Source organism: Geotrypetes seraphini, chromosome 4, assembly GCF_902459505.1.
Source record: "Geotrypetes seraphini chromosome 4, aGeoSer1.1, whole genome shotgun sequence".
Classification (NCBI taxonomy): domain Eukaryota; kingdom Metazoa; phylum Chordata; class Amphibia; order Gymnophiona; family Dermophiidae; genus Geotrypetes; species Geotrypetes seraphini.
Window position 1 is genome coordinate 199,342,313 of NC_047087.1, and position 25,205 is coordinate 199,367,517.

Here is a 25,205-nt window from a genome sequence, read left to right on the forward strand (position 1 = left end):
AGACCACTTATGGGTGAAACCACACCTAGCCTTGGGCAAGCTTAAGCATCCCTAACACTTCACTGCACTTGCAACAGACACCTACAGTGTAGGCGGCCTGCCTCAGGATTTTTTTTAATAGAAAATGTGTTTCCCAATTGGCTTTTTAGATAGTAGTAGAATGCCTACTGCTGCCTACAATCAGGATGCTGTTTATAAAATTTGCCCTAAACTGTTTGGACCCTTGGAAGATAGTTATTTCAATACCTTCCTAATCCAAAAACAGTATGGACATGACCTTTCCTGCTGACTTTTGTGTCTTGAATTTCCTTGGCCATGGAGAACCCGAGTACCGCCATTGTCTCAGGATCATAGTGGTATAACCATGTTTCATCAACAGTAACTAGTCATTTCAAAAAGTTGGCACCAGCTCACTGAAAATACTGCAAAATCAACTTGGATGTGTCTACTTGACGTTGTTTCTCATCAGCATTCAAACATTTGGGCACCCACTTGGCTGACAGCTTCTGCATACCAAGCTGCTCATGGATTATATACCTAACATGTTTCCTGGATATCTGTAGTTTCTCAGCAATTGTTTTAGTTGATATTCACCAATCTGCCCAAATCAGGTCATGGACATGATCAACAATTTCAGGAGTTGACGCACCATTTGAGGCCTCCCAGACCTTGCTCCATCTTCAGTCTCGAAATCTCCATGCTGTAAGTTACATACCACTTCTTCACTGTGGAGTATGATGGGCATTTGTCACTCAATATTTGCATCATACATTCATGGATTTGCTTTGTTTTCTTCTGCAGGAAAAGGAACTTCATGAGGGCTCAGAGTTCCACACTTGAAAATTACACATTTTTTGTTGACATGGTTCAGTCAATGATCTGAAACAATGTCAAAACATAGCATTAAAATTCTGCAAATTAGCATATTGCAAAATAAAATAACACTCTTTTCAGCTACAGTGGCAAAATAATGCTCAGAATATAGGAAGTTAGTTGGGTTGAGAACTCTTCATCACCTCGTACGGTTATGTTTGATCATTTCACTGTTATGCTATTACCAAATTATAAGTTTTCTGCCAAGCTGTAACTGCTGTACAGCACCTTGGCTGAATCTCTTCATAAAATCACTTAGGGCCCTTTCACCAAACTGTGGTAAAAAGTGGCCTTAACACATCCTTACGAGGGTTATTCCCGCACAGTAAGACCACGCTAAGAAAAAGGGCCCTTCAGAGTTAAAGACATTGTAGTCACCGCTTGGCTTGGTTGTCAATCAACTGTTAGGTGCCGTTTATACAATCCCGCCTAGTGGTGTCTAGGCATGCTTACGCATCACTAGGCACCACGTAGAATGCCACGTCTAACTTTTAATTTTACATTTTTATATTCATTTTTCAATTAACTTCAATTGCCACACCATTTACGTTAATTAATTTACCCCCCCCACCCCTTTTACAAAACCATAGTGTGGTTTTTAGTGCTGGCCACGGCAGTAACAACTCTATGAGCATTCTATGAGCATCTATGAATTCTATGAGCATCGTAGCTGTTACCACCACGATCAGCGCTAAAAACCACGCTACAGTTTTGCAAAAGGGGGGTTAATTTAGGTTCAGCACGGGATTTTAGTAAGGCATCGCTAGCCGGCCTCAATTGGTGTACCTAGCAATGCCTAACTAGGACACCTTTTATAGAATCAGATCCAAGGTGCCTCAATACACAGTACTATGCCACTGTACTTTCCTTTTTATATCTGCCCATTTCTGATGGATCACGTAAAAGATATCAAATCTGTAAAAGATGGAGAAAGTGCTCACACGTGATGTGAAAACATCAAACCTAGGAGACAAGATAAAACAATAAATTAAAGTGGTCAATAAATGCTTTTGTACTTCTGACTAATGACTTCCTCCTACTGTGAGTCTTCACTTTTGTTTGTGTCCAATCATAATCCCTTAGAATAGTTACCTGCAGAGTTTCCCGGGGGAGGGGGCTGGTTCAGGTAGTCTGAATTGGGAAGTAGTAGCTACAAACAGAAGAAAGAAAGAATAAATATGGAAAATATGCTCTAGTTCAAAAAAATCTGTTTGGCACATAGCTATGCATGTATGTGCCAAACTAGGGTAGCCATTGTGCCGTGGTGGGTGACACACTGAGACAAGCGCGCCACTCAAAAGGGATAATTGCCCTTCAGGGTGGAAATGCCAAAAAGGTTGCAAAGGGAGTGATTTTTGCACTCCAACAGAAAAGAAAAACTTTCCAAACAAATCTTCCTTCAAACAGAAAAGCTCAGGTTTATTAAGTTCACTTTCTCAAAAGGTAGAAAGCTCAAGACACTCAGGTAAGTTCATGCAATTAACACAGGCCTCATTATCAAGACAAAAGGGAAAAACAACAACAACACTGGCTTCCAACAATTCAGCCAAGCTCCAGTAAGTTCTAACAGACTTCAACTCCTTCTGGGCTGCCTTACTCCAAGCAGGCCCACAGTATCAGGAAAAAAACACACAACATTCCTCAAAGAAAAAATAAAAACACTACAACAGTTCTTTGAGCTGGCCACAGACCGCAACCCAGCAAGGTGCCTGGACTTCAGTAGTCCTTGCAAAGTTCCCTTCACCCGGCCCTTGCCACAAACACAAGTTTATCTTGTCACAAGAATTTGTAACATTAATTACAGTCCCTTTCCTGCCTCACACAAGCACTGGCAAGTTATTACTCCATAGAGCAACCTGATTGTGGGGCCTAAAATAGCTGTGTCTGCTTTAAAATTACTATTTCTTTGATGGCACACACAAAAAAAGTATCCCTCAAAAATAATTTTCTCACCTAGATGTCACAGCATACACCCCACTACTTCATATAATCTCCAGCAATGCCAAATACTTCAAGATATTTATAACAACCCCCCACCACACACACACACACACAAAAAAACAACTGTCCCAGTAGTCCTTTGCTAGCAGCTTGCTGACACTATGCCAGCAGTATAGGCCTTTAAGCTGTAAAGGTTTTTCCAGAACTTAGAAAACATGTCTCAGCCTTGTTCAAATCCAAAAGAGAACCCCCCCCCACACACACAAAATGCTTACTTGCTAACCAATGATAGGTTCACTTCCATTGCCTCTGAAAGTGCAAGTTCTGGCTCTGGTTCAGTAACCTTCTCTCAACTTCTGCATATGGCTCTGGGGTCAGTGGCTCCTCAGAATCCTGCTATTCCATCCGGTCCTCTTCCTCTGACCACCGCTTGGCTTAGAGAGCTTTTTGCTCCTGCACTGCTCTGCTCAGCTTCTGTAAGCTAGGCTTAAGTTTAGCAGGACCACACCCTAACCTGGCTGAGAGGGAAGCAGGCTTCAGCTCCCTCTGGCTCCCCCGGTGGCCACCTATGAGAATTTCTTGCTCTCTCATAGAAGGGCTTTGCCTAAGCTTAGGCTGGGGATAGACAGCTCTGGGTGCATTGAATGGCTTTCTAGTGTATGATGTCAGAGAAAGGGTGGGACCGCCGGAAGAGGAAGCAGCGCAGACGCAGGGCTCACAGAAGGGCCGGGACCGCCGGAAGAGGAAGCAGCAGGACAACGGTAGGAGCTTCTACATGATGGGGGGGGGGGGTCGGGAGGCTGTGGGGGTGCGGGTGCGAGTGCGTGCGAGCGGTCCTTCGGGGTGGGGGTGCGAGCGGTCCTGCAGGGGGGGGTGAATCGGACATCGGGGGGGGGGGGGAGCATCAGGCTTTCAGAGTGGGGACAGGACTTCAAGCTGGAGAGGAGAGTCGGGGTGACCGAAAGGAGAGTCGTGGTGGCCAGAGGAGAGTCGGGGCGGGCGAAAGGAGAGTCGGGCAGCCACGGGAGAGTCGGGGCGGCATGCGCGGTATACAGGTGTGCGCGGTATATAAAAATTTATTTACATAAATTACAGTTTCCCGCGTGCTATACCCGTGTGCGCGTTTTACACGGGTGCACGGTATATGAGTGAAAATACGGTACACATAATAACAAGGAAAGGATATTACAAAGAATTAAAAAAAGAAATAAAGTTCCTAATTACAAAACCTCTAGTCCACATCATGGGAGAGTAACCTGATCAGTAAGGAAATTAAAACATAATCAAGATTAAACAATCAACCATCAATGGTGCTTGAATATTTAACTGAACGTCTTTCCTATTCAAGTCTAATGGAAATTACTTATTAGTTTCATGCAATTGCAAAAATTGTTCAAGCTGTACTGAATCCCAAAATATATATTCACAATTTTTAAATTTCAAGATACATTTACATGGAAACTTAAGATAGAATGTAACTTCCAAGGCTAATACTCTAGGTTTCAGATCCAAAAAAGTCCTGGTAACATCTGGAAAAATTAAAACTCTATCTCCACAGAATTTTACATGTTTATTTTGAAAATAAGCTTTTATTATTATAGATTTATCTATTTCCCTTGCACATGTCACCAATAGGGTTGATCTAGTATGTTATGTATCCTGAGAATCTTCCAGGAAACCCGTCAGATCAAACTCTATTGGGGTATTCGGAAAAGTTGAAAGGGGACAGATTCAAAATGAATGCTAGGAAGTTCTTCTTTACCCAACGTGTGATGGACACCTGGAATGTGCTTCCAGAGGATGTAATAGGGCAGAGTACGGTACTGGGGTTCAAGAAAGGATTGGACAATTTCCTGCTGGAAAAGGGGATAGAGAGGTATAGATAGAGGATTACTGCACAGGTCTTGGACCTGTTGGGCCACCGCATGAGCGGACTGCTGGGCAAGATGGACCTCAGGTCTGACCCAGCGGAGGCATTGCTTATGCTCTTATGCTTATGTTCCCAGATCAGCAGAAACTTTTTTCTTCTGTGGGATATAGTAAGAATTTGTTATGGGCAAAGTTTCTGTGTCAGTCAATTTCAAAACTTCTTTAAAATATTTACATAACAAAATATCTGATGTTAACAAATGAGTTTTGGGAAAATTGACTAGGCGCAGATTCTTTGTCCTCAACATATTTTCCATGAGTTCAAATCGAGTATGAATAAGATGTGAATCCTTAACAGATGAAGAAGAAACTGCTTCCAAAGTGGAAATTTAGGATTCAGTTGTTACAATACGTTTCTCCAAAACTTTCAAATTATCATCCACATTTTCTAATTTATGCACTACTTCTTCTGAAAATTTAGTATTCCGATTTAACACTGACTTCAATAGCTCCTCCAATCTAGTATTAATCGCCCACAAATCTTTTAAGAAAACATCCTGAGGCTATTCCCAGCGCTCCTGTGCAAGTAAGGCCTCATCCTGATGGGAAAAGGCCTTAGGCATCTCCCCAAAAGTCAATAGGGTAGATGCTAATTGCACCGGAGAGCCTGTTGGAAGAGAAATGGACCCATTCGTTGGGTCGCTACCTCCAGATATATTTGGAGGAGGAGGTGGAGTACGCTCTAAAGGGCTGAATGATGCCCCTGAAAAAGAGTCAGTGTTCACATTTTGACCAGTCACACTAGTTGGTATAAGGTGTATATCCATGGGGCCAGATATGATAGGTGTTGAAACTTTAGCCCTCACTTTTCTCTCTCCATTGGAAAAAAAAAGGAAAATAATAAGTTCACACTTTATCTTCAATTTAAAGACTCCCCGTGTCTCCTGAGTCTCCAAAGGGGCTCCTAAGGAGCCTGGCATGCCCCTCAGGGCATGCCCCTCCGGCCGCATGCAGCAGTGGCTGCTAACTTTTCATCTGCAGTTGAAAGGCCCCGATGACATATGGTCCGTGGGTGCCCGCAGGGAAATGGCACCCAAAATTGCCTCCTCTGATGATGTTAAACAGAGCATTGAACTTTCCAGCAAGTAAGAAACAGCCCCTCTTTACAGCACCTCTCAAAGGCAAACTCTCCATGTTTTGAATTTTATAATAAAAGAAAAAAAGAAATACAAGTGGAAATAAAGAAGTAAATAAGAAATGAATGGGGGAGGGGCAGGGCTAGGGAGCCCAGTGTACTTGTGTGCCTAGGGGTCCTCGAAGAATTAATCCTGCCCTGGAGATGGGGGTGAAAAGGCAGTAGGATTAATGAACACACATACTTTCATGAGAACTGAGTAAAGAAAAACAGCCACATTCTGCTTTCTTTAGCCTTTGGAGAACTAACAACCATCAATTTCTTCCTTCTGCCTGGGTTTTATTTTCTTTTATATAGTTTATATACGCTGGGAATTGGAGTTCCTGGGATGGTTTCAGCCAAATGATAAGTTTGCAGTTTTGAGTTTATTATTATGAAGAGTCATTTAGAACTTTTACATGACTTGCACAACAAGAAATGACTAAGAAAAACGATATCACATCATAGTGTGTCTTCAGTTTCTCCTAGGCGTTGTTCTCCCTGAAGACGAACATGAAACCCAGCTTGGGTTGGAGGGCAGTGAAAGATTAGACTTGATTGCAAGCATGACTATGTTATTTTAAAACGACACTGGACAGCACTTTATCACACAAGCCCTTTATATGGATTAATTTTATACAGTTCATGATACATGATAGTTAAACGCTGGACAAGAGGGCAACAAGAACAACAAGATAAGTACAGTTCTAAACATGTTTCTGACAGCAGTTTAAAGCAACCATATAGGTAATTGGAATATCAGTGATTTTTTTTTTAGTAACATCCAAGCCATTGCACACTATGCTTTATGGAAGGCAGGGAACAATAAGGTTTAATGATGGTTCCAAAACTATCGTGGGCTGAACTGCATTAGCAATGACCTGGTGGTGGCACTGAGCACTTGATGATTATTTATTTATATTGGCAAAGTAAGTATTTGGTTATGAATTGAATATTTAACATAAGAAAATTGTATTTTGAATGAAAGTGGCACTATTGTTAGTTGAACTAGTGCAGGGATCTCAAAATCCCTCCTTGAGGGCCGCAATCCAGCTGGTTTTCAGGATTTCCCCAATGAATATGCATTGAAAGCAGTGCATGCACATAGATCTCATGCATATTCATTGGGGAAATCCTGAAGACCCGACTGGATTGCAGCCCTCAAGGAAGGACTTTGAGACCCCTGAACTAGTGGAATTAGAGTGCCTATAAGTACACATAATAGTTCCAATAGGAAGTTTCTTTTATATAGTTAGCCATTTCTTGAAAGCCCTTAAGAAAGAAAAATAATATACAAATTGTAATTTTAAAAAAAAAATCTTGACAGATTTACTATACAAGGGGTCCTGAAAAGCTCCCAGCCAACCAACCAACTTCCTAAATTCTGAGTGTTACTTTGCCACTGTAGCTGAAGCGTGTTATTTTATTTTGTTGTCAATCTGCAGAAACAAAATTCTGTTTTGATATTATTTCGGATGATTGATTGAACCATATCCACGTCATTCTCTTCTTTGTTGAGCTGAGAACTTTTCAGCACCCTTTCATATAACATTTCTATGATCAACAAGAATAAACCAAATTCTTATATAATTCATTTTGTTCTTTTTTTTAATGGTTTTTGACAGCATTTTGTATATATGTACAGTTTTTGATTAGGTTATAATCAATGGCTTTTATAAAGCTGCGATAGAGGTTTCTACCATGGGCTGGAAAGGTAAATGCTCCGACACTCATAGAATTCCTCTACTGCAGTTTTGTAAAAGGAACCCAATGAGATATATTAAAATACAGGGATCCTTTCACTAAGCTGCAGTAAGCACTATCATGGGTTAAAAAGCATTACCGCAGGGTTTGCTCAGCCATCCTACAGTAGATTTGGGATCAGTGTGTGTGCTACCTTAGTGCTAAAAAATATAATTTTTTTTAGTGCTGAGAGCAGAGATTAAGGCCCCCTTTTATCAAGCTGCAGTGGGCAGCGATTTAAAAAACAAACAAACCCTAATGCGGCTTGATAAAAGGGGGGCCTAAGTGTGGTCTGTGCTAATTGGTTAGCCCAGCTACATTTCCATGATTAGTGCATGGTTAGTACGAGAGCCTTTACTGCCTACAAACTAGGTTGCGTTACAGGCTCATATTGCTAATAGCATGTACTAATGGGGAAATTGGCATGTGTCTATTAATAGGGAAAAATGGAAAATGGGGACATTTTATTACCATGCTAAAAGTGGCCTCAGCACACGGTAAAGACCTGCACAGCCTAGTAAAAGGGCCCCACAGAGTTTATAAATGATTTTCTTTGCTGTATTGAATGATATTATTATACAATTTGTGGACTGACTGCAAGAACGATTCAAATTCTTGTTTAGACTTGTTTATGTTCTCTTTTGCAATGCTGTTTATGGATTTTTTTGTGTAAATCTGTAATTATTGATCAGTTGACAATAAAAGGAATTGAAATAAAAATGTTTTTCATACTTGACAAACTTTAAGGAGCTGCACAGAGATGATTATACATGAGCACAGCAACAGGACTTTATTTCTTTTAACCTTTTCTTAGCATGGATGTTTCATTTCTCTATATATTTGCTGTATCTGTAGCCAGCTGTGAGGTCATGATGGTAGCACATCTGTATCAATGAGACAGTGACAACTCCACCGAGTCCCATGAAGGAGATGGAAATAGACCGAAAAGGAAAGGACATTAGGGACTGTGTGACGGACCTAATACCACTTACTGAGGAGGTGTTCTAATGGCACATGAAGCATGGATGAGGATGACATAATTGGAAGCCAAAGGTTATGGAACCTGAGGGGATATATCCCAAATTACTGAAAGTTAAAAAGGTAGTGACTGAACCCATCAAAACTACTGTTTAACTTTTAATTGAAAGAGGAAAGGTTCTAAAAGACCAAGATGAGTAGCTATATTACTGCTCTTTATAAGGATAATTTTGTAACTGGTTGGACTGAGAAATCAAAAAGGTAACTATTTGCCAGGGGTGTAGTCATAGATGGGTCTGAGTCCCTCTATTTTTGCCTCAGATCTAACCAACAGTTGAGTACTCCATTTGTCCCAAGTGTTGCCACCTGGGTCAGGAGTTGGCAAGAAGCTGGTTCACAGTTCAAACTTGTACTAAAATAATAATTTGAGTTTTCACAATAATTCTTATCTCCTGGACTGTGTGCAGCATCTTTTGACTCTGCTCACCAGCCCCATGTCCAACATTTCTGCTTCTATCACCCCTCTCCAGCTACATGCTACATTTCTTCCTCCATCACCACATCCAACATTCCTCCCTCTTGCATCCATTTCCATCTGTCCCACTTTTTCTCTCCACCATCACATCCAACATTTCTCCCTCTTATCTCTCTCTACCTCACTCCTCTCCCATCACCATGCCCAATAATTCTCCTCTTTCTTCCTTTTCCCATGTACATCATCTCTTTCCCTCTCACTCACACTCATGCTTAACAATTCTCCCTTTCTATTCCCTCCCCCACCTCAGCATCTCTCTCCCCCATCCTTCCATCCTATGTCCCAATTTCATGCCCCCTCCCTCCCTTCTGTGTCCCAAGTTAGTGCTCCCTTCTTCCTTTCCAACCTGTCCCAAGTTTGTGCCTCCTCTCTCGCTGCTGTGTCCTAACACATCCCTTCTCTCCATTCTGTGTCACAAATTCATGCCCCTCCCTCATTTGTCCCAAGTTCATGCTCCCTTCCTTCCTTATCTCAATGTGCCCCTCCCTCCTGTGTCCCAACATGCCCCTCTCCTTCCCTCCTGTGACCCAATATGCCTCTCTTCCTCCCTCCCTTCTGTGTCCCAAGTTCATGCCCCCTCCCAAGAGTGTGTACCTGTGTTCTGGCTGGCTCTAAAACATCCAAGTAGGTCTCCTTCTCATTCTTCCAGCTTCACTTTTTTTTCATAAAGCCACAGGCAGCAGCAGCAGAGTATAGCCAGAGGTCCTGGTGTACTCCCAAATATAGTATACACCTAAATTACATCCAAATATCTGCCCAGCACTACAGACATGCATACATTAAAAAATGGAGAAAAGGCCTCAGTGTCTAATAGGGGTGCAAAACAGTCACTGCCTATATAGACAAGCCACTCTCAAAATACCAACTTTGAGACAGGCACACATCCTTGGTCAAAAACTCCAAGATAAGTGGAAAAATATAACTCAATATCATTAACGTTTATAATATATCAAAATAGCATCACACTTATCTTTGCAAATGTCGTACTCATAGTTGTATTCATAGTAGTACTGGGATGTAGAAACAGGAAAAAACCCGCATAGTGGAGAATGAGCCAAAAGCACACAGGTCTTTTCTCCATTTTTTGATGTATGCATGTCTGTAGTGCTGGGCAGATATTTGGATGTAATTTAGGTGTATACTATTTTTTGGACATGCCTTCTTGTTTGCGAGTTATTTTTGTAAAAAGTACTCCCAAATATGACATCTCTCACATCTCACAATCATAACATAACATAACATCGTACTTATAAACCTCATAACCGTAAGTTCAATGCGGTGAACAAAAGATTTAAAAATAACATAACCTAAGGATGATTTAAATTAGTTTGCTAAATATTTTGAAAAAAATATGAGTTTTCAATTGAGTTCTAAAGTGCTTATAAGAGCAAGCACTACGCAACAGTGGCCTAAATTCCCTGTCATAGAAAGTAGCCTGAAATGCTAGTTTATGTTCCAAGGATTTATTGCTTTTACAACCTTGATCAGACGGAAAATTAAACAATGCATGTGATTCTCTCCTATGTTTATGGAATTCTATGAGAAATCTATCAGTCATATAGTTTGGAGCAATATCCATATGCAACTTTGTAACAAAGACAACCCAGCTTAAACAAAGGACGCTCCTCCACTGGAAGCCAATGCAGCTCACGGTAGAAAGGAGTCAGATGATCATATTTCTTTAGACCATAAATTAATTTGACCCCTGTATTCTAAATCAGTCTGAGCCTAGCCATCTCTTTCTTAGTACATGGCAAATAGACACTGTTACAATAGTCGAGAAGACTTAGAAGTAATTGTCTTGACCTTCTTTATTGTATTTTTTCACTCTGATTGTACCTTTCTCTGATTGCTTCATCTTTCACCGATTGTACCATTTTTGCTGATTGTACCATTTTCCCTGATCGTTCCAATTTTCCCTGATTGTACCATTTTTCTCCGATACCTAGTTTCTCTGATTGTATCAATGTAACATTTTGCTGATTGTCCAGTCCTTCTTCATTGTAAACCGCCTCAAACTACTATGGCTTTCGCGGTATATAAGAAATAAATTATTAAATTATTATTATTATTAAAAGTTTAAAGGCCAGAAACTCAAAATATGATTTTATGGTACGCAGCTTCCACAATGTGTAATAACCCTTTTGCACCACAGCTTCTACGTTGTCAGAGAGGGCGGGCCGCAGTGGAGAGAAGATGCTGAGGCCAGCGGCAGCATAGTGCAGGGTTCATAGACATAATCGCGGAAGACAAAGGCGCGCGCCGACAACTGAGCGCAAGATGGAGGCGCGCCAAAGAAAATTACTGTTTTTAGGAGCTCCGACAGGGGTTTTTGTTGGGGAGCCCCCCCACTTTACTTAATACAGATTGCAGCGGCGTTGTGAGGGGTTTGGGGGGTTGTAACCCCCCACATTTTACTGGAAACTTAACTTTTTCCCTAAAAACAGGGAAAAAGTGAAGTTTTCAGTAAAATGTGGGGGGTTACAACCCCCCAAACCCCCCCACAATGCCTCCACAACACGGCGCGATCTGTATTAAGTAAAGTGGGGGGGTTCCCCCCCGCATCCCCCGTCGGAGCCCCTAAAAACAGTAATTTTCTTCGGCGCGCGCCTCCGCACTGCGCTCAATTGTCTGCGTGCGCCTTTGTCCCGGCGCGCTTTTGACCTGATACTGTAGTGCAGCGCTTTTCTAAGAAGTTAAATGCAGCAGGCAGGTGAGCAGGTGGGAAGGAGGAAAGGGGAGGAGGAGTAAATGCCGGCAGGGGTGCATTGGAGAGGCATGCTGGCCGGTAGCAAGCTCCCAGTATCGAAAGAAGTGGGGGTTCCCCTCCCCCCCCAACTGGATCACCTATAGGAGGGGCAATTTTTTTGGGAGGCCATGGCCCCTGTTCTCCCCCCCCCAATTCGGACACCTATGGTTGTGTACATACAATAGTTCTTCACCCCCTAAACTGTACTTTTCCTTTGGGTTTTTGTAGCCCAAATGCATGATCTTGCATTTCTTAGTATTAAATCTTAGCTGCCAAATTTCAGACCATTCTTCAAGCTTTGCTAGGTCTTTCTTCATGTTATTCACACCATCCGGGGTGTGTACTCTATTGCAGATTTTGGTATCATCCGCAAAGAGTTTGAGCAGAAATTACAACCTTACTTTTACACCTTCCATCTAGGTGTGATTTCTGCAGGATTTGTCCTAGTCCTGTGTCTTTATAAAATAGACTAAAATAAGTACCTTCTCATCCTATTAACCTAGGCACTCTGTAATGCAATGACCCTCTATGAGTGGAAATACAAATAGGAAACCTGTATACCTACTATTTTGAAATCAACAATGAACAAAGTTAATAGGAGCACCATAAAAGGATAAAACAGTACAATATTTTAAAGTCAATGGGTTGTAGGACCTCGAAGAACATGATTTCACAATGGGCATAGTTTGCTAAAAAAAAAAACCCAAAACCAACCTGAATGATTTGCTTTAATAAGATGAATAATTTAATATTTTTAAAAAGGTGGACTATTAACTGTGCATTCCACTGTGTAACAGCCTACTTTCTAATTGGGAACTTTGGGATTTGCATATGTTGTCTTTTGGCTCCAAATCAGAGACTTCATCGCTAAGCAAACTGAAAGAATCAATGTCCCCAGCTAGGTTATTGGGGAAATACTTTGTTCTCTAACCAAGTTGCTAATCCTATCGCATTAAATCTCTGAGACTGGTAGATGTGATTTGAGCAAAGCTATTGATGGTGTACCATATGACCTATAAGCGCATTAGCCAGTCAGGACTTGTATGAAAAATTGTAAACTGTGTGAGAGGCTGGTCGACCAATGGAACTCAGACAATGGTAAAAGAAAAATTTTGCAAGATTATTTATATGCAGAACAGCATTATGGTTTGTGTGCAGATGTGAGCTGGCACTTTCATTCTAGTTCAGACATGCACCCAGTGAAGATAACTCTTACCACAGAACCTTTGTGCCTATGTGCTAGGCAGGCTTTCTCTGATAGTATGTAAGTTTTGCGCATGTTGAATTTGTATTTCAGCTTCAATGTGGAATACTTTCTCTTTAATCTTGTTGAAGAAATCATGTGTTAAGCCATCGGCACACGACTCTACCACGAGGCTTTTTGCATTGAAGAACAAATTCTGAAGATAGAAAAGTGAGGAAACTGGAAAACTCCAAAGAAAGCAAATCCTCACTCAACAGGAAAAAATGCAAAAAAGAAGAGTGAACCAACTTGTACTTTCTTCTTATGTCTTTATTGAAATTTCTTCATATATTCAATTATTCTTGCTCCAAGCTATACTGCCCGACGGGACCCGTTTCGCCAACAATGGCTTTTTCAAGGGTTCCAGCAGGGAGCACTATACAATATAAAATAAACATATTATAGTATAAAATATATACAGAATAAATTGTAATAACATGATTTCCTGAAAAGTACTGTATTTTAACTTTATAATTATTAAAAGACCATAATTAATCTCTAAATCTATGTGTAATTACCTACTAAATTTATCAAATTTATCAATTATTAAATTATTGAATTGTTATTTATCAAATTCATCCTGACTCAAAAAATACCTCAGATATTAATACCTTTGAGAGTAATTGTATACTATAGAAAATATAATAAATGATATAAAATAATCACTTCATAATTACATATTGAATGATATATAAATATCCAATAGATACTAATCCAGTCAAAATAAATAATTAACCAGTCTAAAAAGTAATAAAAAATTGAGGAATTAGCTATAAACATCAGCATTGAATAAATAATAATCATATACCCACTTATACTGTATAATAAATTTATATATATTGAAAATAAAATTAATTATGTCCATTGCTGACTCTTATTGATAAATTATTAACCTTTTTATATAAATTTATAATCTCCCATATTAAAATAATTGCTAATACAACATAATTAATTTTAAGATATAATAAAAATTTTTAAATTTTAAGAATCTTACTCATTCAATATTTATAAAGCATTAACTGATAGAAATTATAACTAATACAAATTTTATTTAGAATGGAACCTGGTAATCATTCATTGAATTCAAGTTAATCTAATTGGAATAAAAATTGTTAATCATTCAATAAAATTAACTTAATTGATGAAGGCTTGACACTACATACTAAATTACAAATGTCACTGGACTATATAAAGCGGACGTTTGTCTCAAAGAATAAACTGATGCAACTCATTAAAGGGTTAACAAAGCCACTTTAGTTAATTCATAAAGATAACATTAAATAACCGGTAAAACGCTACTCGCGTCTACTTAAAAAGCGCACTATTAATGGTATAACTCTTTCTCTTCAATAAAATCGTAACGTATAAAGTGAGTAGAACTCCTAAACGAGCTTACAGATAAAAAATGAAAAAATGAAAAACCCGTTACGGAGCAAAACTCGCTTTAAAATTAAATAACAAACCGGGGTGACGGCTTAATCGTAACTAAAAACTATACTTCTGTTAACTCTTACACAGGAGCAATTAGGTATCTTACTAATTCTTTGGCATTCTGAACAAACCTACAGCGGTAAATACTAATAGTAAATGGATAAAATGTTACATTTAAAGTTATAGACCTTATTCTGGCTTCCTCATAGTTCCAGGGCAGGAGCGTGCCGCAGCCATATTGTTTTGGCTTATATAGTCGCAAACGCATGCGCTGATCAGTGGAAACATACCATGTGATCTTCGATTTAGATCAGCGCATGTGTTAGAGAATAAATTATATTGCAAAAACTAAGTTAAACACAAATATTCTCTAGAATAATTACAAAAAATAATGAAAAGTAATAAAAAGGAAAAAGAAGAAGAAAATACTCTTCATATTAGTGTATATATAACGTCTGAGTGCCAATAAACAAGTCACTGTAACTAGTAGGTATGAAAACCACTTGAAGTATAGAAATACCGAACTAACGGATTCTAAAAACTATTAATAAGAAGAAACTGTAGTGTTAGAAAAAAGGTTTCCAATCTATAAAGCTGTTTAATCCTGCAGGTTCAACGGATCCTAATCTGAAAATCCATTCGCTCTCTTTTTGTGATAACTTCTTTTTTCTATTTCCTCCTCTCTTGTCTTCTCTTACATGATCTATCGCCAAATATTTAAGCTCTTCAAATTTATGTTGATGAACTATGCAATGTTCTACAAGTGGCTCAGATGTAATGGAACGTTTAATATTAGATTTATGTTCCTGTTTACGTATTTTGAATGCTCTGGTGGTCATCCCAACATATATTTTGTTGCAGGGACAGAATATAGTATATATGATGAAGGTTGATCTACAGTTCAAAAAATAATTTATCTTATATTCTTTATTATCTATAGGATTACTCCAAATTCTAGTTTGTATGCTCATTTTACAGATGTTACAGGAAAGACATTTAAAAAACCCTTTAGGGAAATTGCTATCTTTTACACTCCTTCTGTTTTCACTGCTTTTTAAGATTTCTTTTAAGTTGCGATCTCTGGAATAAGCTATTCTTAGATTAAGATTCTGCAATGAGGGATGTATGGTGATAATGTCCCATAATTTGTGTAAAGTATTTGAGATGATACTACTACAGTTGTTAAATCTAAGGACACATGTTATAGTATCAGTATCTTCTTCATTATTTTTAGATGTTCTTAATAACAACCATTCTCGATTGCAATATTTTGCCCTTTTAAAGGCCCTATTTATCACTTTCTGGGGATACCCTCTAGACAATAATTTAAGTTCCAATATTTTTCCTTGCTTCTTAAAACTTTTAAAATCTGAACAGTTCCTCCTGAGTCTGATAAACTGTGAAAAAGGAAGACTATTCTTTAGTCTACCAGGATGATTACTCTCGTATGATAGAAATGTATTTCTATCTGTGTCTTTAAAGTATACATCTGTAGTAAAAGAGTTTAGATGCTGTTCAATGGTTAGATCTAAAAAATTCAACTTAGTTCTTGAATAGGTCATGGTGAAAATTAAATTTTCATCACATGAATTCAACCATTGTGCAAAATTGTTGAGATCACTTTCATGTCCCTTCCATAGCATGATAATATCATCTATATACCGACGCCATATAAAAATATGGTCAGAGTAAGGAGAATTTTCAATCCATTCTAATTCGAATTTGGACATATATAGATTAGCTATGGAGGGAGCAAATGTAGCGCCCATGGCCACACCTTTTTTTTTAATATAATATTTATCTTCAAAGATGAAATAATTTTCTTTCAATGCTAAAGAGGTTAATTGCATTAAGAACTCGGTGGGAATTAGGTGAGGTCTAGGGTGGTTGTCCAGAGCATCTCTAATAACTTCTATGGCTTCATTTTGGGGTATAGATGTGTACAACGATGTCACATCAAAAGACACTAGTATAAAGGGAAATTCTTCCTCGGGAATCTCTTTAAGCAAGTTTAATACATGGGTCGTATCTTTTAGGTATGAAGGACTCATTTCAACTATGGAACTCAGAAAATAATTGACAAAACACGAAAGGGGTTCAAGTACTGACCCTCTAGATGACATGATAGGACGCCCAGGCGGTTGCTGTTTATTTTTGTGAATTTTCGGTAAAGTATAGAATATTGGAGTTATAGGGTGTTTATTCAATAGAAATCTTTTATCCTTGTCTGTTAGAAAACCCTCATCTATACCTTTAGTAACTATTTTATCAATTCTACTGACAAGGCGCTTAGTGGGGTCTAAACTCGTCACCTGGTACACTTTTTTGTCGGCCAGTTGATTTTTAATCTCTTTAAGATAATCAATGGTGTTTTGAACCACAATGGCTCCGTTTTGCTCCGTAACGGGTTTTTCATTTTTTCATTTTTTATCTGTAAGCTCGTTTAGGAGTTCTACTCACTTTATACGTTACGATTTTATTGAAGAGAAAGAGTTATACCATTAATAGTGCGCTTTTTAAGTAAACGCGAGTAGCGTTTTACCGGTTATTTAATGTTATCTTTATGAATTAACTAAAGTGGCTTTGTTAACCCTTTAATGAGTTGCATCAGTTTATTCTTTGAGACAAACGTCCGCTTTATATAGTCCAGTGGCATTTGTAATTTAGTATGTAGTGTCAAGCCTTCATCAATTAAGTTAATTTTATTGAATGATTAACAATTTTTATTCCAATTAGATTAACTTGAATTCAATGAATGATTACCAGGTTCCATTCTAAATAAAATTTGTATTAGTTATAATTTCTATCAGTTAATGCTTTATAAATATTGAATGAGTAAGATTCTTAAAATTTAAATTTTTTTATTATATCTTAAAATTAATTATGTTGTATGGGGGGTATTGTTGTATGGGGGGTATTGTTGGGAGACAGCAGACTCGAGAGAGACTTGGGTGTGCTGGTGGATGCATCACTGAAGCCATCTGCACAGTGCGCAGCAGCCTCGAAAAAAGCCAACAGGATGCTGGACATCATAAAGAAGGGCATAGCAACCAGAACACGGGAAGTCATCATGCCATTGTATCGAGCGATGGTGCGTTCAGTATTGGTCGCCACACCTCAAGAAGGACATGGCGGTACTTGAGAGAGTCCAAAGGAGAGCAACAAAAATGGTAAGAGGGCTGGAACACTGATCATACGCCGAGAGGCTGGATAGGCTGGGGCTCTTCTCTCTGGAGAAAAGGAGGCTCAGGGGAGATATGATAGAGACCTTCAAGATCATGAGGGGCATAGAGAGGGTGGATAGGGACAGATTCTTCAGACTGAAGGGGACAGCAAATACGAGGGGGCATTCTGAGAAACTGAAGGGAGACAAGTTCAAAACAAATGCAAGGAAGTTTTTTTTCACCCAAAGGGTCGTGGACACTTGGAATGCGCTACCGGAGGAAGTGATCAGGCAGAGTACGGTACAAGGATTTAAACAGGGATTGGATGGATTCCTGAGAGATAAAGGGATCGTGGAATACTGAGGGAGGAGCTGGGATGTAACACAAGTATAGGAAGTTAACCAGTAATGAGTATAAACCAACCTGGTCGTGCATATGCAAGACCGGAGGGCTAGGACTTCGATAGGAAGGCAGGACTTAAATGAGAAACCAAGGTGGCAAGGGAGCCCCTTCTGATGATTCAGACAAGTCTTGACCTGTTTTTGGGCCGCCGCGGGAGCGGACTGCTGGGCAGGATGGACCTGTGGTCTGACCCGGCAGAGGCACTGCTTATGTTCTTATTAGCAATTATTTTAATATGGGAGATTATAAATTTATATAAAAAGGTTAATAATTTATCAATAAGAGTTAGCAATGGACATAATTATTTTTAAAAATTAATTGAACTTTTAAAAAATAATTAATTAACTAATTTTTATAATTAAACACAGGTGGTTGTTCATGAAATATTTAAAGTATTAAAATTTTGTATTCATTTTTCCACTTAATTATTAATTCTTAAACACTTTTTTGTTATATTTTTCATTATTTCTTATAATTTAACTTAACAGATTTATTAACTTTTAAATTAATCATTACAGTATTTTTGTATATCTATTTATGAATTAATATATATATGTATTTATTACTGTGTAGAAACTATTATATATTTGTATATGGATTGTATTTATAATATATTTCTAATAAATTTATATATATTTATTATTGTAAAAATTATTATAAAAATTTTAAAAGAGTATGTATAATATATTTTCAATATATATAAATTTATTATACAGTATAAGTGGGTATATGATTATTATTTATTCAATGCTGATATTTATAGCTAATTCCTCAAATTTTTATTACTTTTTAGACTGGTTAATTATTTATTTTGACTGGATTAGTATCTATTGGATATTTATATATCATTCAATATGTAATTATGAAGTGATTATTTTATATCATTTATTATATTTTCTATAGTATGCAATTACTCTCAAAGGTATTAATATCTGAGGTATTTTTTGAGTCAGGATGAATTTGATAAATAACAATTCAATAATTTAATAATTGATAAATTTGATAAATTAAGTAGGTAATTACACATAGATTTAGAGATTAATTATGGTCTTTTAATAATTATAAAGTTAAAATACAGTACTTTTCAGGAAATCATGTTATTACAATTTATTCTGTATATATTTTATACTATAATATGTTTATTTTATATTGTATAGTGCTCCCTGCTGGAACCCTTGAAAAAGCCATTGTTGGCGAAACGGGTCCCGTCGAGCAGTATAGCTTGGAGCAAGAATAATTGAATATATGAAGAAATTTCAATAAAGACATAAGAAGAAAGTACAAGTTGGTTCACTCTTCTTTTTTGCATCTTTTCCTGTTGAGTGAGGATTGGCTTTTTGCATTGACCCAGTGTAATTTGTTTATGTTTTTCTTAGCAGCGGTTCCTGGCTATTGCAGTGTTTTTATTCAAGTCGTTACTATACTTTTGACATTGCATTAGGCGGCAGGTACCCCAGCATGTTTCTTCTGCAAGCTAACCCAGTTTGTTTGTTTTTTACGTTTGGCGCCATCTACTGGGATACTTTTACACCCCTGAGGAAGGCCCCTGTGGCCGAAACACAGACCGTGTTGGGATCCTGTATATGCTCTCTTACAAAGGACTTTATATGCCTGCCACATTTTGTTTTATTTAAATGTATACTTGTGTGAATTTTAACGGAGATTCTATATTGTGAATAAACGTGTTTGTCCACACAGTGGTCTGACCAGTGTCCCTTCCCCACTTCCTTGTTTTGTTTCTTCTGTGATGTCCACACTATGGATGCCCATTCTTTGTCTTGCACCAAATTACCCAGTTGAGGAGAAGATTTATGGTTATTACTGCTGCATAAGAAGCAGGAACAATTGGTTCAGTTCCCACTGTAGGTACTGGAGAGTGACTCGGGGACAAAAATTTATCACCATCCCCTCACTGTCCCTACATTTTCATCCTCGTCCGAGCTGTGAAGCCAGTTTTTCATCCCCATTCACTCACCGTCCCCACAGTCTTAATTTTCTTCCCCATATCTCTCCACTCAAATCAGAAAGATGATTTTATGCAATTTTATATGCCTAAGGCATTGCAAATAAACATTTTAAGCCTATAGTGGGAGTTTCTAACTTCTATTTTGATTGAAAGAACATCAATAAAAGTACAACTTGTTAGTCATGCTGGCCAATGGATACTAGAACATCAATAAACCTACTGGAAAACTTTTGAAGCCAGATTAGTACAGATCCATCCTGCACAGTTAATGCTAATAGAAAACCATATCACTTTCATATACGCAGAACACAGATCTTCCTCTGACATCACTTCCAGTTCCGGAGCAGAGCAGGCAGCTACGAGGAGGAAGCGAAAGGACCTTCAAGATGGCTTTATCTTTGTTTTGTCACCACCACTGTTGTCAGGATAAACAGCAGTAGCAGACACTTTCCTGTTATAGCAGAAATGGCGCAAGAACAGTTCCTGTTCCTGTGGTACTACCGCGGAATGGTTTACAGTTCCCATGGCATTCCCAGGAGATTTTCCAGGGTTCTTCCCATTATCACAGTAATTACCACAGTATTACTCTGTAATGATTCTCATGTCACTCTCTTGTAGGTACTTGTGACCTTGGGTAAGTCACTTCATCCTCCAATGAAACAGGTACAACATAAGTAGTCTGTATATAATATGTAAACTGCTGTGACTGTAACCAGAGAAAAGCCATATATCAAATCTCATCCCCTTTGTCTGTGGCACGTAGAGCAGGTGGAGCTTGTGTCTTATAGCATCTATTGTTGGAACAAAGGAGGGTTAGGCAAATAAGTGTTTCAAAGAAATCTGATTTTCCCACTCAGCATCGATCAAAATTGCAGCTTAATTCCAGCCTCAGGCTAAAATCTCAATGTTTCAGTTAGGGGAAATTTGTGGCTTTCCTTTCAGGCATGGTTGGGGGAACAGTTTTACTATATATACTCAAATATAAACCGACCCAAATATAAATCAAGATAACCTTTTCCCGTGACTCGAATATAAACCGGGGGGGGGGGGGAGGGGGGGTTGTTAAAAATTCAAGTGCACCCTGTTCCCCCTCCACCGCTGCTCTGCCAGGCCCTGCATCCAGCCCCCTCACTCTTTCCCTCCCCTGCCCTGCCAGTCTTTGCATCCAGCCACTCTCCCTTCCCACCAGGTTCTGTACCCTTCCCCCCTCCCTCCCAATGCCTTGCAGACCTCCACCAGGCCTGCCATGAGACCTGATGGTCTAGCAGTGTCCGGGACAGGAGGGATCTCCCTGCCTTCTGTTCCAGCTGATTCTAATTATTTTTATTTCTCTCGCCTCCCCCGCATACCTTTTAGTTTCCCTGGTGCTCCAGCGGTGAATCGCAGCAGGAGCGACCTTCCTTCGCTCCTGCTCGTGCAGAGCCGCTAGCTAATTGGCTGCTACTAGCGGCTCTGCCCATGCCCTTTAGTATCCCTGGTGGTCCAGCAGTGAATCCCTCCTGCCTCCTGTCCAGCCGATTCTAATTATTTTTATCTCCCTCTTGCCTCACCGCGTACCTTTTAGTTTCCCTGGTGGTCCAGTGGTGAATCGCGGCAGGAGTGACCTTCCTTCATTCCTGTCATTGCAGAGCTGCTAGCTAATTGGCTGCTGCGAGTTCTCACGGGCATGCGAGAACTCACAGCAGCCAATTAGCTAGTGGCTCTGCACGGGCAGGAGCGAAGGAAGGTCACTCCTGCTGCGATTCACCACTGGACCACCAGGGGAACTAAAAGGTACGCGGGGGAGGCAAGAGGGAGATAAAAATAATTAGAATCGGCTGGACAGGTGGCAGGAGGGATCCCTCTTGTCCCGGCCACTGCTGAACTACCAGATCTCACGAAAAGCCCGGCAGAGGCCTACAAACAGCTTGGGGAGGGGGAGGAGGAGGGGTCAGCGCTTACCTAAATATAAACCGAGACCCCCATTTTTGGGCCATTTTTTGGCCCAAAAATCTCAGTTTATAGTCAATTATATACAGTAATAAGCTTATCACCTCTCTTAGGAGATCCCCAAGGGTCATTTTCCATTCAGAATTCCCTTTTCTTCGTTATGTGCAGTTTATTGATGGAAGTGGTGCCGCCATGGGTTAAAGCCCCTATTGTCCTTTTTTATGTATGTCAATTTGAATTTTTAAGCGATTGGCTTTCTTACTATTCATGTACATTCAGATCACGGTGGACCTCTGATAGAGGCAGGCAGGCAGGCACGTCGAAACACAGTCCATATTGGGCCCTTTCTTTATGAATTTTATGTACATGTTTTATTCCAATAAGCATTGCTGGGTCACATTGATCCCCCCTCCCCTTCTTTGAGGGGTATTTGATTTGGTCATCTTTGGTCCTTTTTATTGTTTGATTTGTGTGGAGTTCTTTTCTCCTCGTTTGTGTTCATAGAAAAAGAGGGAACCAGTAACTGTGCCTGGGAGGGGATAAACAGCAGTGCTTTGGATTTTCTCCCAGAAAAATCTATATTCATATTGTTTTCTCTTTATGTTTATCTTCGTGAAGCAGCTTTATCTTGTGTGACACACCTACCCAGGCATGCCTGCTGGCACTGCCCATGACAGAAAACATAGCTTGGATTGTTAGCAGCCTTATTGCAGCATCAGGCTGATGCCTAGTGAAGAGCTGAATGGAGCACGTTGGATTTTAACTCTATGAATTCCACTTTGCTAGAAGAAGACCCTAGTCACTATAACCATCTCTGATTAGCCATATGGAATGTGTTACGGAGGGGGAAACATTGGGTGTTTAGATTTTAAGCACTTATCTTAGACAGCTAAATCTAGGTTAAAGAGTGGTTAAGTGTTAAAATGTCTGAGAGACAAATATTCAAAATATTCAGACTACGTCGAGCGCCAGGATCCTAAATTATTGCCTTTAAAAGTTCACTAGGGTTGAGTTTCTAAAGCTGGATCTCAGTTTCACTAGGACCAATGAAATGTTTGCTTTTCAACAAATATAGAGAAATGCAACCCAATAATTCTGGTTAGGTTGGACACAATTTTTAATCTCCAGTTTTGATGAAATTTTGACAAATTCTTCCTGATTTCTGTGTACTGTTAAAAAGAGGGGACCAGCTGTAGAAATGATGCAGTTTTTAAAGATTTAGGATCTTTAAAAGAATGTGATTGTGGGGCAGATTTAGAAAAAGTTAGGAGCTGAGCACTGATTTTCTGTATTGTGCACATAATTTAGGGGTCCTTTTACTAAGTACTACTACTATTAATTATTTCTAAAGTGCTACCAGACGTACGAAGCGCTGTACAGAGTCACGAAGGAGACAGTGCCTGCTTGAAAGAGCTTACAGTCTAAACACTAAGCTGCAGTAAGTGCTAGTGTGCCCTTACAGCAACTTAAAATGGTTTACTGCGGGACATGCTCTGGCATCCTACGGTAAGTTCCAAATCAGTATATGCTATTCATTTGCAAAAATATATTTAAAAATCTGTGTTTAAGAGTGTATGTCTAGGGGCAGAGAGTAAGCATTCCTGCGCTCATCAGTTAGCACCTCCGCATTACTGAGCTCCACAAAGAAAATCACCAGAAGACTAAAACTGATTCAAAACACAGCCGTCCGTCTCATTTTCGGCCTGAACAAATGGGAACACATCACTCCCTTCTACCACCAACTGCATTGGCTACCTTTCGAATCCCGAGTCCTTTTCAAGTTCGCCTGCATTTGCTACAAAACAGTATTTGGTCTATCACCAAAATACCTCTCCCCCTACTTCACTATGTATTGCTCCAATAAGAAATCCCGCAGAATTCAGCTGTTTGCTTTCCCCTTCATAAATTATGCCAGCTCAAAAGATTCCTCGACAAAACCTTCGCCTTCCAGGCGGCTAAGCTGAACCCTTGGCTAGCCCAAATGATGCTCGAGGCCCCGACCTACCTCGACTTCAGAAAACTTCTCAAAACATACCTTTTCCACAAACAGGACCCTTAACCCTTATTCCCCTGCAACAAACCAACTCCCGCCCCACCCCCTCCTTTCTCTCCCCCTCCCCTCCCTTGGTTCCCTTCTCCCTCCCTCGTCTCTTCCAATCCAACTATGATAAACTTCTGCTAAAACCCCAATACTTCCTTCCTCGTTGCTTGTAATTCCTACAAAATGTTGTAAATCCGTGTTCAGACCGGATCCTAATTTAATTGATGTGAACTGCCTAGAACTCTTTGGGTATGGCGGTATATAAGAACTTAATAATAATAATAATACCATACACAAACTGGTTAACACAGGATTACCAGTCGAGCCCTTAGGCCCTGGATTCTATAAAAGGTACCTACTGGTAGGCGCCTACCGAGCTGGGCACCTAACTTAAAATTTTTAATTAGCTTAATTGACATTGATAATTGAAAGTACCATTGAAACCAATTAAAAAAAATTAGTTAACTGGTAGGCGCCTACCACCTCATGGTAGGCATCTACAACATGGTGCCTTCCGGTGCCTACATGGAAATTAGGCATGGTACGGAGTTTGGGCATGGATTGATCCCCCTGTTATCAAACTCAAGCTGTCGAGCAGTGTGAGCTTAATGCCAAGCCGCCCATTCTAAACCTATGGGTAGCTCGTCAATAAGCTGATGCTGCTTAGCTGGGCAGCTTGAAAAAAGGGGAGGGGGGTGAGTTATGTGCCAATAGGTGTCTAAGTTAGTTGCCAGTATATTAGGCCAATTTACTGGCTCAATTTACTGGTGCCTAACATTTTGATGCCTACCAGTGTCTACATTAATTTAGGCGCCACTAGGAGCAATTCTACAAATGGTGTCTAACTTTGATTGACATCTAGTAGGTGCTGCTTCACTAGGCACTTACTAAATTAGGCCCCATTTATAGAATCTGGCACTTAGTGTCAGTGCTCCCATGCTAAAGGCTGTATGCTAATAGCAACATTGGCACATGGCCATTAATAGAAAAAATATAAAATTTGCCATTTTCCAGCTACAGGAAAAATGGCGTTAGCTAATAGGAAAAACCTATGTGAGGGTGTGCTTAAGTCACTTTTTACCGAAGCTTAGTAAAAGGATCCCAAAGGATCCTATATCTAGGCAAATTAATTGAATCCAAAATTTAGGAAACTAAATTTAGATGTAT

General features: G+C 39.4%; 1 long non-coding RNA gene across 1 annotated transcript; it reads right to left on the minus strand.

Annotated features, from left to right (window-relative positions):
- Positions 1-1,607: 1,607 nt before the first annotated feature.
- On the minus strand, positions 1,608-3,245 carry LOC117359118. The gene is made up of 3 exons (XR_004539156.1): positions 3,090-3,245; positions 1,966-2,023; positions 1,608-1,836 (listed from the first exon to the last, which is right to left on the minus strand). It is a non-coding gene; the product is annotated as an uncharacterized LOC117359118 (long non-coding RNA).
- Positions 3,246-25,205: the final 21,960 nt, after the last annotated feature.